The 15,263-nt window shown below is 50.9% G+C and overlaps 1 protein-coding gene across 14 annotated transcripts in view; it reads left to right on the plus strand.

Moving 5' to 3' along the window:
* Positions 1-15,263, plus strand: part of Sema4d (semaphorin 4D) — a 99,855-nt gene that overhangs the window by 39,930 nt on the left and 44,662 nt on the right. Inside the window, exon 1 of one of the 14 annotated variants that reach the window (XM_034510208.2) lies at positions 851-869. The exons of 12 other annotated variants lie outside the window; for them this stretch is intronic. The gene's annotated coding sequence lies outside the window, so the exon portion shown is untranslated. Of the gene's footprint in view, positions 1-850; positions 870-4,422; positions 4,556-15,263 lie in introns of those variants that run through there. One more of the 14 variants, XM_076939030.1, reaches the window with a different exon arrangement.

Here is a 15,263-nt window from a genome sequence, read left to right on the forward strand (position 1 = left end):
TTGTCATACACCTCAGCCTAGCGCCTGGCCTTTACAGTCATCTGTCATGCCTAGAGGCCAGGCCCTGCAGAGCCATCACCAATGTCGTCTGCTGTGCAGAATTGCAGCTTGCCCGCTAGCATGAAGGAGAATACTCCCTACTGAGTCCTGCATGTGTGGAGGGAGAGGGGCCTGTCCACTGATAGGCTCATTGGGTTTAAGGCATTTCTTCCAGCATGGTGGCATGTGGGGGTGGCATGTGGGGCGGTTAGCCCACAGGCACGAGGTAAGGGTTGCGGCTTACAGTCGGATGCTAAGGAAGCAGTCTGCCATGGGAGGCGGCTGTCGTTCTTAGAAGGCTGTACTGTTGTGAGTGGCCAGGAGAGCAAGTTGCTGATCAGGTGAGGCAACTTTTGGGAGCTTGCACACAGCAAGCAAGTCTCCACACCACTTTGTCATTGGGGGAAGCAGTACTAGAATAGAGTCACAGAATAACTGTGGGCTGGCTGACCCCTGCTGGCTCAGGTCTCAGCTCAGGGTCAACTCTAGGCCTCTGCCCAAGCCAGCTCACCTCCAGCATCCAAACAGGACTGACTACCTCCTGTTACATCCAGACACACATCTTAACACACGCCCCCAAGACATGTTTCCATGTCTCACCCCCTGCTCGATTCCATGCTCTGGTCTCCCTGCTGGCATTAGGTGTATTGCCCGACAGTAGCAGGTACCAGGGTATATGTGCAGGTGGGTGTGAGCAGGTTCTATAGGTGATACTGGGGAGCTGACATGGAAGACTCCTTTTATTTTTTCAGATCGTTTTTCCAGACGGCCTGGTGACTTTACAGGCAGAAGGCCAGACTGAGAGAGTTGAGGTGGAGAGAAACAAACAGGTGTGTGTATTTCTGCATACAAGTGGGTGTGCATGCGTGTCATATATGTAGAGGCCAGAGTACAGCCTTGTGTTGGGTCTCACCTTTCAGCGGAGACAGATCAGGCAGCCAGCTGTGCTGTTGTAAGGTACAGAGCTGAGGTTTTAATCTGAAGGTAGCTGTTGATGTTCTGTTCTTTATCTTTGTATTACATGTGTTTGTGTGTGTGCGCGCGCCTGTGCTCATATGGAAGCTAAAGGCTGGTTTGGGCTAGACTTGCTGGCTAGTGAATACCTGAGATCCACCTGTCTCTGTCCCCCAAGCTCTGGGGTTATATGCATATGTCACCTGCTTGACTCTTTTATGTTGGTGCTGGGGACCCCAACTTGGGTCTTCTGTTTGTGCAATAAAGTCTTCTACCAAATGAGCCATCTCCTGAGTTCCTGATGGTGTTGGTCAGAGCTGGATTTTAGAGACAGTTACACATATACTGAGGAAGAATGGAGAGAGAGCTATGGAGAGACTTGCACAGGGGGATAATAGAGGAGGCTTCCTGTCAGCTGTCTGAGCACCTCATGTTCTTCTCAGAAATTCTGAGCAGTTGATGGATCAACAGCCCCAGTACCTCAAGTGTTGGAGCCTATGTATGGGCAGACTCAGGTGCGGATTTCTGGGTCTGAGAACGAGAAGCTTTTTGCTCTTGCCTCTGGTGACCAGAGGTGTATGGTAGAAGGTGTTCAAGCTGTAAGCACATTCCTCTAGGCTTCAGCTGCCAGTGCTGGCACTGGGCAGATAGTGTAACTCTCGGCTCTTAGCAGCAGTGCATGGCAACAGCAGTCATTGCAAGCTAGTGTTACAGTCCCTGTGCCTTGGGTGTTGGGACCTGTGGCTCCTACCAGCAGCCGGTGTCATAACTCTGAATGAAGCCTAGGGTGTCTCTAGCTCTTGCAACTCTGTGACCAAGGCCTACTATCCTTCATCTTTGGCTCTCTGCATCTCTCTCCAGGCTGGGTCTGCTGGCACACACCTTTATCCTACCATACACTCAGGAGTTAACGGCAGGTGATCTCTGTGAGTTTGAGGCCAGCCTGGTCTACATAGAGTTCCGTGTTAGGCAGAAATAAGCAGTAAGACCCTGTCTCTCTGGCCACTAACCCTGCAGCCAGAAGAGAGAGAGGGGGGCGGGGAGAGTTTTTCAGATTCTCAGTCTGGTGTGTGTATTCATTTGTACAACTAGGCATGTGTGCATGCCATGTCATGTATGTAGAGGCCTGGGTATGGCCTTGTGTCGTGTCTCACCTTTCACCTTGTTTGAGACAGGGTCACTATTGTTTGCTTCTGTGTACCGGAGGCTAACTGGTCAGTGATTTCTAAGGGTTAACCCATCTCTGCCTCCCATCTCACCGTAGGAGTTCTGGGATTACAGACACACATTGCTGTACTGTGTTGTGTGTGGGTTCTGAGGATATGAATGCAAGCCCTCATATTATGTCACCGAGCCATCTCCTACCCCTTCGGCCACCATCTTGGTGCTATGGCATCATCGCCACCGCCACAGCTGCTGCGGCTCCCAGCTCAGCCCCCTTGGCCTATCATCAGAATCTGAACTAGGCAAAGACCACTGGAGGGAGGCTTTCCCTGGGGCTAAAGTTATGACACCAGAGAATGGCACAGCACAGGAAGGAGTCTCCTGACTAACTTGAGAAGTGAGCCAATCAGCCTGGTCACGTGGCAAGGAGGGGCCATGTAACCCTTACCCCCATGTGTGGTAAGGGTGTTTGTGCCAATTTTGACACAACCCCTCATACACATGAAAGATTGTATTGCTCCAACAGTAGGCCTTCTGGGCAGGTGTGCCCTCTCTGGTCCAAGGGAAAACATCTGCTTGAGAAGCTGGGCATTGCTCAGGCTTATGATGCTTTGGATGGAGCACTGTATTCCCAGGCTGGTTGGAGACTCTGTCTGGAATGGTGATGAGTAAAACATGCTATGTTTTCGGCCGTGGTTACGGTGGTCCTCTGCAGCTGCTGGAGTGTCTCCAGGGTGACTTAGAAGTGTCCAGAATAGCCTGACTGACATGAAGGCAACCTAGCTGTTTCTTGGGTCCATGGTTCCCTGCTCAATGCCTGTCAAGTGCCGACTCCTAGCAGTTTTAATCAATTCCAGAGCATCGGAAGGATGTTTACAGTCATGGCTTCGGGAGAGCCCAACACAGAACTCAAAGTTCTAGTAGTATTTCATGGTACTTCATAGTGTATCCAGTTATGGAGGATGGTGCTTCACTTGTCTCCCCCAGTTCATCGGGAAGAGAGATGAGTCCTCTGACCTGGGATGAGAAACCAGCATAACCATAGGCTTGTCCTTGGTGGGTGTGAATAGAGGTCCCACAGCCTGATAGCTCCCAGGGCATGGTGGGTTCTGAGGGAGGATGCTGAGCTGCTTGTTAATTATGTGTGGGTCGTTCTGGCTGAGCCACAGACTCTGCCTGGTCTCAAGTGTCTAGGCCTGCCAGCTAGCTAGTGGCAACATCTGTGTCTCTGATGAGGGTGACCTAGGGAGCCACACACTGATGTGTGGCACGCTTTTTGGACTAAAGAGGGTAAGTTCATGCTTATGAGTGGCGCCGAAATGTGGTGAGCTTGGTGGCGGGCCAGCCAGTTTTCATTTGGCTGCAGCTCCTACGGTAAATTCCTCGCTAGCCTTTTTTTCTTTTTTTTCTTTTTAGGTTTTGTTTTGTTCTAAGGAAAACACGCGTAGTTTTGAAAATAGACACTCACTCTTGCTTTTTACTGTAAACAGATTGATGCATGGCATTGTGGGGTCTGGGTTGGCTGCCAGCCCTTTGCCGTTTGCTGAGCTAGCACCTCCGAGACAGTCTGAGTTCTGCATCTTCGGGGATTAGGGTGGTACTTACAGGTATTGGGAACCATGGGCTTCTGTGCTGGTAAGGAAAAGCCTTCAAGGTTTGATTTTTTTTTAATTCATTTATTTAATATTAAGTCACTAATCTCAGAAGAAATATTTTGCTCTGTGGATGAGCTGAACGTCACTGAACGTCACTGCTGAGGTCTGGCCCAGGGTCTTACAGGGCCATGTAAAGAAAACATGTCTGTTTCTATGGAACAGCCCCACACTCCAATGGCTACGGGTCAGGAAAGCTTTGAGGCTTCAGGTGATTGATAAAACTATGTCCCCTGGGTCAAGAGGGTGGCCCTTAGCTGTGCCTGGTGGGCAGTGGCCTGCATAGTGGGCAGGGTGGTCTCCTCTCCTCAGGTTAACCCCCCAGCCTCTAAGGCAGCCTTTTTCTTTGCTTAGCTTGCCCCACGTTCCTGAATCAGCCCATATAGGAAAACAATCAGGCCCACATTGTAGAACAGCCCCGCTATTAACAGGGCAGAGAATGGGGACAGGCTTGTCCCACGACCTGCAGAGAAGGCTCACCACAGGGCCTTGTCTCCCTGTTGAAGGGTGCCTTGTTGTAGCAAGAGTGGACCCAGCCCCCTGCAGCACGTCCCCCTTCATCTCATCCCAGACTGTACCCTCAACTCACGACAAAGACCCAATGGTCAAGACAGACATCTCGGCTGTGCAGAGGCCCTACTTGAAGGTAGAGTGGACCAGAAAAGTCCTGAGGGCCGAGTGAGGTGCAAGCGAGCGAGCCAGGAACACGGTGGCCAGAGCAGGGCTGGGAGCCCAGCTGCAGGAAGGTATGCAGGGCTGGTAATGGGGCCAGGTGTTCTCTCTTGCCTTTGCAGTTGGCTCAGGGCTAAGTGGATGTTCTGAAAGTGCGGCTTCCAGGAGTGCAGATGGCTGGATCCCAGGAATGGAGGAAAAGGCACTTAGAGGTAGAGGGGGAGGGTTGGTTTGAACATGTGGCTGTCCTGTACCTTGAAGGCAGCGGGCATGGCCCAGCTACAGAGCCAGTCCCTTTCTCACTGGTTGGTCCATGCTACCTGGCCTAGGGTTACCCCGGGTCCTTCTTGTAGGTATCTGGCTGGCATCCACACGCTGATGCTGGCCAGGGTCACACTCTTCTTAGTTGTTTGGACTCATTTATCTCAGGTTTCTGTCTCACAGACACTCTGTGGGGAGGGAGTGGTGGCCTAGAGCGACTGGCTTGCTGCCTGTGGGTGTGGTCCTGGCAGGGACTTGCCTGGCCTCACAGCCCAGGGAAGGAAGGCCCTGGTTTTTGCTTCAGCAGAACCACAGATATGGCTGCTGTGGTGTAGGATAGTACAGCTGGGGTGGCCTCATGTTGCTGGAGTCTGTAAATCAGAGGGCTCTGATGGCCCATGTGTATGCGGAAGTCAAAGGCCTGGGGAGGATGCTGTCTAGGATGGTGACAGAGAGGGGCTTTAAATTACAAGCCAGGACCAAATTGGCCGTGTCTGTCCTGGAGCTCCCAGAGACTTCCGAAGAATGGAGGTTCCTGGTGTGTGTGTGTGGGGTGGGGGGGGGTGGGGTAGTGACACTTCCACAGTCAGAGACTTTTGGTCCAACTGTGTTTTCCTGTGACTTCTCAGGTTCTCTAGGGCCCTGAGGCTCTTACTCAGCCCACAGTTGCTCACACTCCTAGACCTGTCCCCTTTCTCTACTTGACTTTAGTGGGGTTCCTACCTCCCGCGTGCTATGGCAGGTGTGCTGAGAGGTGTCCTCCAGCGACCCTGTTGAACACAAGCTGGCTCAGGCAGAGGTACTGTAGACTTCCCCTTATTAAAATACCAACCACTCACTTCCCAACAGGAACAAGCTTCACCTGAAACAGCGCAAACAAACACCTTGCATGGGTATCTTCCCAAAGGCTGGCAGCTGCCCTCAAAACAGGACCTCAAGCTTACCTTAACTGCCCCTGTCCTATTCTCCCACCCTGGGCCACAGGGACTCTGTGGATATGTGGATGGACACTGGGAGCTGAAATCCATAGATAGCTTCATTAACCCCGAATTCCAAAGGAAATCAGAAGATAGACACTGACAGAGGAAAAAGGATTAATTTACGGTTTAATTAGTCTAATTGGAGAGAGCAAGAAGCTATGGCCAGATTATAATGTCTAGAAACCAGGAGACAAAACTCAGGAGACCTGCAGACTCAGCCATGAGAGAGCTTGAGGGGTTTTCCTACAGTGGGGTCAGGGGCAGCTCATGTGGCTCAGTTCCACAAGCAAACCACTGCCCCTGTCTCAGCCGGCGGGGCTGATCACAAGTTAGGCTGTTAAAAGACACCTTTATTTACTTATTTGTCTTCTTAATGAGTTTATAAAGTTACACATTCCCTTATGATATTGTAACCTTAGGTTTGGCTGATTCTCTGCATACCTTACTCCTTCTGCCTCCTCATGTACCCCAGCCTCCCAGTATTCCCCCTTCCGCTTCCAAATCACATGTGTTCTGTTCCCCTCCCCTCCCTTCTCCCTTGAAGTCTTTTTTTCCCCATCTCATGGGTCCTCTTCTTCCTGGCCTCTCCCCATTCTCACTCCCAGTTAAATGTATGTATTTAACAATTAGCCGCTAGGCTCTGCATGCAAGAGAAATACAGAGGTTTTTTGTTTTTGTTTTTGTTTTTTTTTTTTTAAAGTTTGGCCCAGGAAACAGGGTTGGCATTCTGTCTCAGTGATTCCCATTTATGAAGGAAAAGAGGTTCCATAAGTTTTATGGGATGGCAAGTGGAAAACCCCTACCCATCTGGGCCCCGCAGGCAGAGTTCCTTCCTGGGTCCATTCCTTTGATGGATGTTGGATGCAGGTTTTTCAGCTTCAAGCCAGCTCCTGCTGGACTGTCATACTAATTTTACAACTAGAGAAAAAGGTGGGGAATAAGCGGCCCCTCTGTCACTGGGACTCCAGCCCCTTCTCTCAGTTTTGGACTTTAATGACAGATGCGCTATTCTGGGGATCTGCAGGGAGCTGAATAAATGTCCCTGGAGACATCCATATCAGAGCATGTGACTGTTAAGTGTCGTGGTGAAGGGCCTAGCAGAAGCTATCATGATCTGGTGTCTGGCCTTGAGGTGGGGAGACTGTCCCTGATAATTCAGGTGACCCAGAATGTAATCATCAAGGTAATGGCAAGGCAGAGGGTCATTGCTGCTGGGGAGCGGGTAAGGGAGAGCCCTCCGATTTCCAGGCTTTGTTCCCTGAAGCCTGTGAAGTAAACTGATAAGAGACCATTCAAGAGGAGACAAGCTGGCCGACTTTAATATTTTCATGTGTATTTGGCACCCGACCGAAGAGAAGCCAGACCCGGAAGAAGCAAACACAGGCTTCAGATCCATTTACATAAGTGGTGATAAATCACTGAGAAGAGACAAAGAAGGGTGGGGTGGAGGGGTGACTAGTGTAACAGTGACCTAGAAATGTGGCAGAGGAGGGTTAGTCAGAGCAGCCTCGTCTCCTGTTCTTCTGGTGTGGGATAGACCGTACCTGGACAAATGAAAATTGATGTCAGAGCCTGCAGCCCCAACAAGCCGGACACAGCTGCCTGTCCTCAGTAAGCCAATTAAACAATGGTGAAAAGCAGAAAAGGGAGATTTATTCAATGGGACCACCCTGAGAACAACAAAAGGAGCATTGGGTCATCTCCACCCATACACACTAGGACCATACACACTAGGGCCATGCGCACCAGGGCCACCATTGGTTCACACCCCCCACATACACACCAGGGTCATCTTCACGGTCCCCAGGGTCCACATAACTAAGCAGTCCAGGTCACATGTGGTCCCAGCCATTGATGGCCAAGCATTATTTCAGCTTTAGTCTCTTCAGCAAGGTCTTCTGACAAGTTATGCAACTGTATGAGAACTGTGTAGGCTCTGGCATGTCTTTCTCTCAGCATGAGATTCCTGGGGTCCATTGTTTCAGTAGCCCGATAGCCTGAGGCACAGTTGTCTTTACAATATCTTCATTCCTGCCAGAACTAGGCAAAGTCCTCACCTGCCTTCAGATCTCAGCCATCCTAATGACAGAGCCCTTCTTGGCCTGGGACACGGGCATCCCACTTGCTGGCTGTGGCAGTGGAGGAAGCTCCATCATGAGGGAAGACTCCAGACCTGGGAGAAGGCTGATGGTACCTTCAAGAGCCTGGGCAGCCAGAGCTTTCAGGTAGCCCTCTGCGTGCCTGCCCTCTGCAACTGCTCTGTAATATATCCATGTTGTTTCAAACCAGTCAGTTTGGATCGGTTTCAGCAGCAGCCAGGGAGACGGCGGTGCTCCCTAAGATGATGCAGTCCTCAGGGGGAGCACCTGTGCCATTGAGAGACAGGCGAGGTCTGTGATGGCCCCGCTGGGCAGGGATGCAGGAACTCTGCCCCTGCCAGTGTTGGTGAAGGAGCAGCAAGGTGAAGGAGTATGATGGGCATTACCAAGCCTTGATATTCCCAAAGGGAAGTTCCTGTGAGGGATGGTCTACTGGCTGCTTTTGTGTGTCAACTTGACACAAGCTGGAGTTATCACAGAGAAAGGAGCCTCCCTTGAGGAAATGCCTCCATGAGATCCAGCTGTAAGGCATTTTCTCAGCTAGTGATTAAGGGGGAAGGACCCAGCCCATTGTGGGTGGGGCCATCCCTAGGCTGGTGGTCCTGAGTTCTATAAGGAAGCAAGCTGAGCAAGCCAGGGGAAGCAAGCCAGTAAGTGACATCCCTCTATGGCCTCTGCATCAGCTCCTGCTTCCTGGACCTGCTTGAATTCCAGTCCTGACTTCCTTTGGTGATGAACAGCAATGTGGAAGTGTAAGCTGAATAAACCCTTTCCTCCCTGACTTGCTTCTGGGTCATGATGTTTGTGCAGGAGTAAAAACCTTGACTAAGACAGATGGGCACTAACAGATGTGGCTAGGCTGGAAGGTGTGTCAGAATCTCAGATGCTCAAGGAGCCAAGGCAGGAGAATGGATCATTTGAGCCCAGTAGTTCAGGGCTGTCTTGAGCAACAGAGCAAGACTTCCCTCCACCACTCCCCAGACCCCCAACCCATCTCAAACAAGACAAGACAAAACAAACCAAAAAGATAGGCCATATTGGTTAGCCACACAATAGGCTCGTCATTGTTAAGCACTACCTCAAGCCCAGGGACCTGTCTGGGGTGTGTACTCTTTGTGTGAGTCTACTATGAGTTTAGAACTAGGCAAGCAGCCACAGGCTCTGGGCCGGCAGAACAGAGAGGTCAGCACGAATAGAGCTTAAAACTAAACATTTTTCTGTTGCTTCTATTGGGTGCGTCCAGGAAATGGAACCAGCCAGTAAGGAGAGGTTACAATAAAGCTTACTGGCCTGGCTGTGTTTTCTGGGTGGCAGCAGTTTCATTTACAGGGTGCTTAAGGTGCTATAGATGCCGGGGACAGGCAGGAATGTGATTCCCTGGTCCTCTTCTCAGAGTGTCTTCGCCGCACAGGCTCACACACTGGTCTGGCAAGCATGGATCCTGTGAATTAGTCCCAAGCCCAAAGTGATGCTGTTGCTGGCCGCTCTTTACCCAGGCCTCTCTGTGTCAGTTCTCTGTCTACCCACTGGCTCTGGAAATCTCTCTCCAGTGCTTGAAGAAGGCTTCTGCCTTAGTTACTGCTGTGCTGCTGTGAAGAGAGGGTTAGAGCTAGTGACTGTTATGGCAGAAAGCACAGCAGCAGGTAGCACTAGCTGACAGCTTACGTCTTGCCCAAAAGATCGAGTCGGAGAGAGCAAGATTGGGTGGAGTGGGATTTTGAAACCTCAAAGCCCACCCCGGTGACACACCCCCTCCAACAAGGCCATGCTTCATAATCCTTTCCAAAACAGTTTCACCAGTTAGGGACCAGACCAAGCATTCAAATATACGAGCCTGTGGGAGCCATTCTGATGTAAGCCATCACAGCTGGGCTGCCACCCTTGGAGGATCATGTCAGCTTAGATGTTTGCCAGAGTTTGAGCATCGAGGGCTCTGTGAACTTCAGTGTGTACCAGGCTCCAGAGTTTGAGGGCACAGATCTTGGATGGGCTGAATCTCTACGGGTGTCAGGAATGCCTTATGGGAATACCGAGGCGGGGCACATCAGAAGAGAGTGGGAAGCAGCTGTGGCTGGAAACGACGCTCTTGGTTCTAAGGTCAGCATTGACAGGAGACCCCAGCCACCTACGTAAAAGACCCAGAAGAGTGCAAAGAGGATGCTTAAAGTATCTTTAAAATCCCACCTTCCAGGGTTGAATGCAGGTCATTCCACTAACGTGCAAGTAACCACACCCAGATCAGCCTAGGGGCTCCCTGTGTGAGACCCACATGTGCCTGGAAAGCAGGAGCTGCTGCCTACCCCTCCAGGTGTGGGTCTGTGTGGAGCTGCCTGGCCCAGCCTCCTGGCATCACCCTCGGGACTGTGATTACAGCAGAGTAGCCCTGCATTTAAGGTCTATCCCATTGTTTTGCGTTTAATACTGTATTGTTTGTCTATACTTGCTGAGAGCTGCTGGCATGCCTGGCTTAATGCTGCTTGCGTTGCCAGCCCTGCTGCTGCTATTTGCTTAACCCTTCCTGATGGGTGAGCGTATGCTAGGAGATCATTTTTGCTTTGAAGCCGCCTTAGAGATAAATATCTCCAAGCTGACATCTCCTTGAACTTGAAAGATTGCATGGCATCGCTGTCATAGCCCCCAGATTCCTGTTCTCTTCTGGAGTCCTCTGCACAGGGGACTCTGTCCAGCTGGGTCCAGAGGGTACATGGGCTCCTTTGCTTGTTGGTGGAGGTAAGATGAGGCTGGCTACAGCTAATGGATGGGCTGGGCAGGGCTTGCCGGTTAGGGCAATATTGCTACAAAACTTCCTCTCCTTACGAAATTTTGTGATGCACTCAGCCCTGTGCTGAAATCCCCTTCCCATGACTGAACTATTCCCTGAACCTGTGTCACTTGAGTTTCCTGGGTCCTCTCACTCCCTGGCCCCTCCCCAAAGGCTGTCAACTTGAGGCTTTCCCACCTTTTATTTGTGGAGATCAGTTCTAGTTGCCCTTGAGACAGGGAAGCCCACCATGATCAAGCTACTTACGGAGAATACAGCATCTGTGAGGAACCCTCACACCCCCACCCAGGTGGGTTGTTGATGCAGCATACACCCCGTCCGTAGTGGAAGATGTGAGGATAAGTGTGTGCACGTTCAGCCCAGACCCAGCCGTTTTCTTCGTGTGTCTTTGTGCGAGTTCATGATCACACGTGTGTGGGCACACTTACGTGTGCAAGTACGGAATCCGAGAGCCCCTGTGAGGGTCTGCTGTTGCACCACCACATGTAGGCTTTCATGTGGCCTCTGTGGATTGAACGTAAGTCCTCAGGTTTGGAAGGCAAGTACTTAACCCACTGATCTACCTCCCCAAGCTCTGACTTTCTGTGCCTTTAAACACACAGATGTCTAACAGTCCTGACACCATGGGAGCCCCTGTTCCAAGAATGGAGTCTCTTCCTCTTGCATAGCTGCCCCTAGTCTGCGTTATTTGGGGACTTAAGTCTGTTGCTTACCCTTCTCTGCCTGTGGACACAGGGAGAAGATGGAATGGGTCTGGCGGATACATGTGAGGTGTCTTCTTTGACTAGGACACCTTATCACATTCATCAGCGTGGAAGGACCTGGAGTGTCCCAGGCCTCTGGAGTGAGCACTGAGCTCAGTTGAGGACAAACAGTTGTCTTGAGGCAGGGATGAGGCTGCAGGACCACCTGTTCGTTTGTATATGCAGCCTGGATTATCTTAGTGAAAGAATGTTCTCTTGGCTTTTCCAGGTGACTCAGATTCCTGGGAATTCTAAGGTTTGATGCTCTAGGCTTGGCGTGAGGCAGTTTTGAATGTCCGCCCAGCATTCTTTCCCTGTCCTTAGGGGTGAGTCCATCTCCTTCCCGTAGCCCCAAGAGATGCAGCAGTGGCCATGTCCCCCTGCAGGTGCATTACTGTCTTGTGACAATGATTCACAAGCTCTCTCGTGTCTGACCCACCATGCTTCACAATCTGAATCATCTAGGAATTGACACGGCACAGAACAGGAGACCTCTCACCCACTCTGGTATGCCTGGCTGCTGGCAGGACAGTTCTCTTGTAAGGCTCACCAGACTCAGAGGTACTCAGGGTCAGGGTCTTTAAGTCACCCCAGAGCTGTAGGCCCTGGTGCCCTATCCATGGAGATCTAGGATGCCAGGAGCAGAGTGGCTCTCATTAGCTGGCCAGTGCGGCTCCAGTGGCTCCTTCCCTTCTTGGAGTATGCAGAACAATCTGATTTCTTGGATCTCCTTAGACTAATGGTAGTGAGTTCTCCCTGGTTCCATTTCCTACTGGAAGATCAGTTCTTGGGTCCTGGACACAGTGGATGCAGTTCTGATGGGAGCCATCTTTCTGGCTCATCTCCTGCCTCGAGTGACTTCAGGTATGTACAACACATGCGAGGGCCACTCCAGGTCATGGACTCATCCAAAGTTGTTTCCGGATGCTAGGGTCACGCTAGAGCAGCGGTTTCTCAACCTGTGGGTCTCGACCCCTTTGGGGGTCAGATATACTGTGTCTCAGATAGTTGCAGTTACGAAATAGCAACAAAACAATTTTATGGTCAGGGGCCACCACAACATGAGGAACTGTATTAAAGGGTCACAGCATTAGGAAGGTTGAAAACCACTGCCCTAGAGGAAGTCAAGAAGAAATAGCTTCTGTGAGTGACTTGAGAGACTGGGTAAAGTAAGTTTGGGGATAGTTTATAATTTATGGATTACAGCAAACCAGCCTCTAGAGTGTTCTTCTGTGTGTATGCACTACTGTGTGCACACGTGTACAAGCCTATGCACCACGGCACTCATGTCAGAGGACTTGACAACAGGCACCCATTCTTGCTGAGTCATCTCAATAGCCTGTTACATCTTTCCCAAGGGCCATTTTGGTATTTGGAGACTAGAAGTTCATAGAGATTCTGGCTGTCAAACAAAACAAAACATGGCAACAGTTGCACCATAAGAGTCTTGGGGCAAACGAAACTCCAGCACCCTCACAGAGCCTGCCTCTTCCTCTCATAGCCATGTGTGAGGTAACCATCTCATCTCATGGTCTTCCGTCCACCCATCCACAGTGACTACATGCTGAGCACCAATTAAAAACATTGGCTGCTTCAGTTCCACTGTGGTTAAGAAGCCGAGACACTGAGCTGGCCATGGGTGGAGTGGGTCTTTAATTCCAGCAGTCAGGAAGCAGAGGCAGGTGGATCTCTGAGGCTAGCCTGGTCTACAAAGTGAGTTCTAGGCCAGCCAGGGCTCTACAGAGAAACCCTGTCTTGAAGAAAACAAATTCGAAACAAAACAAAAGAAGCAGAGATATGGTTTATCCTGAGGCTGAGGCAGGGATAGTTTATGTTTAGGAGTTAGAGGCCAGGCCTGGTGACACAGTAACATCTACCTTAAAAAAAAAAAAAAAAAAAAAAGTGAGCAAGAAGGGAAAAGAAGGTAATTGAGCCTTTAGATTCAGTGAAGTTGCTGAAGTATGGTTTGGGGATTTCTGGAGGAAGGCAGGGATCTGTTAGTAGGCAGGGTGACCCACGCAGTGTGATAATTGACAGTTGACAGTTGGCAGTTAGACAGACTGGAAACCCTGATGAGGCAAACTTGGGCAGCTTGGACTTGCCGGGCGGTATGGAGAGCAGGCAGCCCCTCCCCTGGGTGTACCACATCCTCGGAAGGGAATGAAGAGATAACCTCCCGCTGACCCGGGCCCTGTCTGGTGCATCTTGATTATGGCCCTTGTGCTGGCCCGGCCTTGTAATTTTGCTGTGCAATTCTGAGGAATTGCTAGAGATGAAAGGAATCTGCTAGGGTAGCATTTTGTGGTCTGGGGACTTAGAAAACAAATCCCAGTTGGCCATGGCCCTGCCCTCTCTGGCTGTGTGTGTTCATCCATCACCTATGGGTGAACTGGGTTTGAGAGCTGCAGGGCAGAAGGACCTCAGTCCACAGGCAGAGCTGTTGCTTTGCTCTTCTGGTCCCTTCCCTGAGGAGGCTGGGCAGGGAGGGTGGGCTTCTGCTACGTTCCACCATCCCATGACTTCCTGTGCTCTGTCCAACCCATGCTTGCCACTGAACGTGTTAGATGCGCTGGAGTTCAATACAGGCCTATGGTCATTGCAGGACTTCGTGGTTCAAAATCCTTGTTGCGTATAGCGACGAGCTGTTGAGCCAGGGTCTCATGTAGTCCAGGCTGCCCTTGATTGCTGTGTAGCTGAGGATAACCTTGAACTCTACCCTGCTTGCTGTAGCCTCCACAGCTAGGATTATGAGCCTGCAGCCATCACCAAAACGAGTTTTAAACAGTGTGGGTGTCTCATCTTAGACTTCACGCATGCTAGTCAGCCATTCCAGCCCCTGAGCTGCACACAGCCTGAGCCTCGGCCGGACCCTTGAAGTGCTTCAGGCTAGCTTAAAGCAAATACAGCTGTACTGTGCTCTTTTTGTGCTTTGTGCTTGGCTGAGCCATCTCAGGGAGGCTTTGTGACAGGCTACGATTCACCAGTAGCAAGATTGCCACCCAGTTGACACTCACTAGCTAGCTCTTCATCAGGCGCCACGCTCAGGAGTAGGCTCTTCACACAGATCGGCCTCAGATCTCAAACCTCGAGGTGAGGCCGTGAGATTTCTCGGCTTCCATTTTCTGAAGGAAGAAAATGGCCCAGAGAGGCCCAGCAACTTCCTTAAGACCACCCAGCTTGGAGGCGCCAGACTTTGAGCTGGTAGTTTTTGACCATGGGGCTCTTTGATCCAGTTATTGCTGTGGAAATGTGGGGCCACCAGAGCGGCTGTCCTAGAGGTGAGAGGACGGGAGGCTTCTGGCTTCTGAAAATGGAAAGCTAGCTTTCTTCTTATGAGTGTCTTCTTCCTTTTGTAAGCCATGGCAGGTACTTTGTTAAGCAGGAGGTTAAGGTGCCATCCTAAACCCACCCAGGGGGAGTCCATGGGTCGAGTGGCCAGGGTGAGAAACTAATTATAACTTGTGTGGTTTTGTGTTGAGGAAGCAGAAGAAAACGGTCTGAGTAAGCGGTGTACACAAGCTGAAGACTGAGGTTCTGGGTGGTGGCTGCAGCCACAAGCAGGTTGTGACTTGAATTTGGAGCTGATTGGGGTCAGAGACTGGACAAGGACATTGGAGCCTTGATGGGCAGGAAGTGGGTACAGACAGTGAGTCCAAGTGTCAGAGCCAGTCGGTATCACGGGGACACAGAAACCCAGACCACACTGTCAGCTCTGGCTGATCCTTCATTCATGAAGTGACAAGCATGTAGAATGGCTTCCCAAAGGGAGTCTCCATTTCATAGTTCTGGGCCTTCCTTCACGTTGCTGTCTAAACCTTTCTCCGCTGTGTCAGTCCTTTCCTTTATCCCGCTAAACTTTCTATTCTAGCCCCAGGAGAGATGCTACCCCTGTGACAGAAGAGACCCTTTTGAGTGAG

Source organism: Arvicanthis niloticus, chromosome 8, assembly GCF_011762505.2.
Source record: "Arvicanthis niloticus isolate mArvNil1 chromosome 8, mArvNil1.pat.X, whole genome shotgun sequence".
Lineage (NCBI taxonomy): Eukaryota > Metazoa > Chordata > Mammalia > Rodentia > Muridae > Arvicanthis > Arvicanthis niloticus.